Genomic DNA, 4,446 nt, shown 5'->3' with positions numbered 1-4,446 from the left:
AATAAATAAATAAATAAATAAATAAATAAATAAAATAGAGTCACATTTGTCCCCACAGATGGAATGCAGTTCCCTTAGATAAGAACTTAAAAGAGCAAGGCAAAGGTCTCAGTCCTAAAGAGCCTTGGTCCTAGGGTGCCACAAAGTACCGTGGCTCACAGATGAAAATGAGGCTGGGTGTGGTGGCTTACACCTGTAATCCCAGCACTCTGGCAGGCTGAGGTGGGAGGATTGCTTGAGCCCAGAAATTTGACACTAGCCCGGGGCAAAATAGCAAGACCCCATCTCTACGAAGAATTTGAAAAATTAGACGGGCATGGTAGTGCACACCTATAGTCCCAGCTACTCGGGAGGCTGAGGTGGGAGGATGACTTGAGCCCTGGAGATTGGGGCTACAGCGAGCCATGATTGCATCACTGCACTACAACCTGGGCAACGGAGCAAAACCTCATCTAAAAAAAAATTCAGGTAAATTTCACTGTCTCTTGTGGCTGGATGTTGCCACGTGACTAAGTTCTGGCCAGTGAAGATTTGAGCACAAGTATCCTGTGTTCCTTTTAAGTGCATATCCTTTAAGGGGCAGAATGTTACCTTCCCTGCCCTTCCCCCTTTCCTCTTCCTGGTGGCTGTGGCTGGAGGTGGCAATGTGCAGGGACACCATGCAGACCTAGCTGTGCTTCAGGGATGATGGAGGCGGCCTGAGTTCTGAGCACTGATGCTGCCTCCCTGGCGCCAGACTTCTTATACCCAAGGTGGCTCTGAAATAGACATCTGTCTTGTTCAAGTGCTCTTGTTTTGTGTTGCTATTACACATGGCCAAAGCTATATTCTAACATATGTAGAGACCTGGAATTGGGGTGCGAAATCCAGGCCAGATGGCCTAGGGAGTAGGAGGTGTGGGGGGGCCCAGCTGAGGTGTGAGGGCAGGCAGGGTGGGCTTGGAACCCAGGCATTGGTCACAGGGAAGGGACGGCCGCAGGAGCTGCTGAAGCAGCCTTGGCTGTGGGCCTGGACACAGTTCTTGGGATGAGTGGGACAGGAGCTGGGAGCAGGGGTGCCTCGGTCCTGGATCCCAGGTCGCGCCACCACCCTGCATCAGTCTTAGAGCCTCACAGGTCCTGAGGTCCTGTGTTTTCCAACTGCAAGTCAGGACTCAGTAATGAGTCAGGAAATGAATTTAGAGACAAAGTTTAATGAAATGGAGGAGAAGCCAGGCACAATGGCTCACGCCTGTAATCCCACCACTTTGGGAGGCCGAGACGGGCAGATCACGAGGTCAGGAGTTCGAGACCAGCCTGGCCAACGTGATGAAACCCCGTCTCTACTAAAAATACAAAAATAGCCAGGCCTGTAGTCCCAGCTACTTGGGAGGCTGAGGCAGGAGAATAGCATGAACCCAGGAGTTGGAGGTTGCAGTGAGCCGAGATCATGTCACTGCACTCCAGCCTGGGCGACACAGTGAGACTCTGTCTCAAAAAAAGATAAAATAAAAAGGAGGAGAAAATATCATACAGTATTATACCTAGCAGGTGTAAGTGTTGTTTTGTGATGTCATTATTTCAGGTATATGCAGCCCTCTTCATCCACAAGTTTCACCCCCTTGGATTCAGCCAAGGGCAGATGGAAAAACCGTTGAAAACGACAATAAAAAATAACATTTCAACAATAAAAAAAAAATAAAAATACAGTATAACAACTATTTACATATCATTCACATTGTGTGAGGTACTATAGGGAACCTAGAGATGATTTAAAGTACACAAAAGAGCTGGGCATGGTGGCTCATGCTCGTATAATTTGGGAGGCCGAGGCGGGCAAATCACCTTAGGTCAGGAGTTCAAGACCAGCCTGGCCAACATGGCAAAACCCCATCTCTACTAAAAATACAAAAATTAACCAGGCGTGGTGGCGTGGCCTGTAGTCCCAGCTACTTGGAAGGCTGAGGCAGGAGAATTGGTTGAACCTGGGTGGCAGAGGTTCAGTGAGCCGAGATTATGCCACTGCACTCCAGCCTGGGGGACAGAGTGAGACTCCGTATCAGGAAAAACAAAACAAAAGAAAACAAAAAAACTACACAGGAGGACATGCGTGGGTTATATGTACCATTTTATATCAGGGACTTGAGCCTCTCAGATTTAGGCATGTGCAGGGGTCTTGGAACCAATTTCCCACGGATTTCAAGGGACAACCACATACTCGTGTGTGCATGTGGGTATATATGTGCACATGTGCACGTGTGTGTACCATGTTGCTAAGAAAATGTATTCCTGACCGGGTGCGGTGGCTCACGCCTGTAATCCCAACACTTTGGGAGGTCGAGATGAGTCGATCACCTGAGATTGGGAGTTCAAGACCAGCCTGACAAACATGGAGAAACCGCATCTCTACTGAAAATACAAAATTAGCTAGTGTGGTGGTGAATGTCTGTAATCCCAGCTACCTGGGAGGCTGAGGCAGGCGAATCACTTGAGCCTGGGAGGCAGAGGTTGTGGTGAGACAAAATTGTGCCATTGCACTCCAGCCTGGGCAACAAGAGCAAAACTCTGTCTCAAAACAAAAATGTATTTCTTACTACAGATCTTGGCCAACAGCAGAACCCACAGATGTGCAACTAAACCAAATGCCTGACTCCCACTTCTAGCCCTCATCAGAGAACAGACGTATTCGCAGGAGTAAGGACATGCACTCCTACATACAAATTCCAGCACTGCACCTGTCGATTTTGGGCATTGGAGCTCTCTGGGTCTCAACGTCTTCATCTGCAGCATGGGATAATCAGAGTACCTGCCTTGTGGCATTGATGACTGGGGAATGGATGAGAAAAACATCTGCAACGTGCTCAGCACAGAATGTGGCACATGGTAAGCCTGTCTTCTGCTTCCTTCTTGTTACCATTACCAACCATAGTAATAGTAATTATTACCGTCTGTTACCACTAGTGCTGTCTGAACGAAACAGAAATATGAACATCTATCATTTAACTAAGGGAGATGAAATGATGCTGGTGGCAGTGGTCACACCTGTTATCCCATTTATTGGACCTAAAACTTGTGGGGAAGAAGTATCATTATTGTCAGTTATACCTTTAGCAGATAGGGAATAGCATTTCCTCTCTAGAGACTAAAAATGCAAAATACATTCATCCAAAACCACAAGTCTACATCTGGGCCTGAAGCCTTGTTCTGTTAACCCAGTTGGCCTAATGGCCTCTGCTGCAACCTTCTGAATCTGTGAGTGTTTGACCTGGAGCCTTAGAGAGCTCACTGATCAACCCCCTTATTTTATAGGAGGCCCAGACAGGAGAAGAGATTTTCCCAGCCCAGGAGTTGAGGGCCTTGCACAGCCAAGAACAGATCTGTGTCCTGAGGCCCTCCTCGAAGCCCTCTCTGGAGGCCTCTCCCACCCCAGCCCTGGAGTGGCTGCTGTCCACGTTCTTGCTCCAGATCCATGGCATTAGCAACACAGTGCATTTGCTGTCCTCATGCACGCAGCCATTCCCTCCTGCCCTCCTGAGGCCCCAGAACCAGGCCACGGGCGGTCTGTGCCACTGGGGCTTATTCCAGGGCCTTGCACCAAAGCCTCCCCCAGCCCCCCTCCTAGTCTCCTGAATTCATTCATTGTTTGCGTCTCTTGATCACTTGTAGTCAGTCACAGAGTTGGTGAACAACCCGCCGGTGCTTCGCTCCCTTGCATTTGGCGGCTAGTGCCTCTGGCTAGCGTCTCTGCGGTCCCACCTGGCCTCCCTGCTGCTGGCTGGTCCGGAAGAAATGGGTGGTCGTTTCCGTGGCAGCCGTAATAAGCTACCACAAGCTTAGTGGCTTAACACATTTAATCTCAGGAGAATGTTTCTGGAAGTCAGAAGTCTGAAGTCAGTTTCACAGGGCAAAAGTCAGGGTGTGGGCAGAGCTGGTTCCTTCAGGAGCTCAAGGGGAGAACGAGTGTTTTTGTGTCTTTCAGCTTCCAGTGGTCGCCTGTGTTCCTAACCGAGCCCTTTTCTCCCTTGCTACACCCACTCTGCTGTCACGTCTCCTGCTGCTGCTCCTCCCACCCGCCTCATGAGACGAGGCCCTGTGATTATGCTGAGCCCACCTGGTTGGTCCAGGGTCATCTCCTGTCTCAGAATCCTGGGGATTAGGATGTGGTCCCTCTGTAACCATTATTCAGCCTGCCACTTTGGAGGGCTTTGAAATTCCAAGAACTGGGGGAGAATGTTTGCTCTGTCTCTTACACTTGTGCTGTCTGAACTCCTTCCTGAAAGAGGAAGCAGAAATATTCACATCTATCATTTAACTAAGTGAAATGAAATGATGGCTCACACCTAAGTGGCTCATATCTGTTATCCCGCGGTTTGGGAAGCTGAGGCAGGAGGATCGTTTGAGGCCAGGAGTTTGAGATTAGCCTGGGCAACATAACAAGACCCTATCTGTAGAGCTCTACCAAAAAAAA

Source organism: Cebus imitator, unplaced genomic scaffold (assembly GCF_001604975.1).
Source record: "Cebus imitator isolate Cc_AM_T3 unplaced genomic scaffold, Cebus_imitator-1.0 Scaffold441, whole genome shotgun sequence".
NCBI lineage: Eukaryota > Metazoa > Chordata > Mammalia > Primates > Cebidae > Cebus > Cebus imitator.
Note: the sequence above shows the minus strand (reverse complement) of the source record.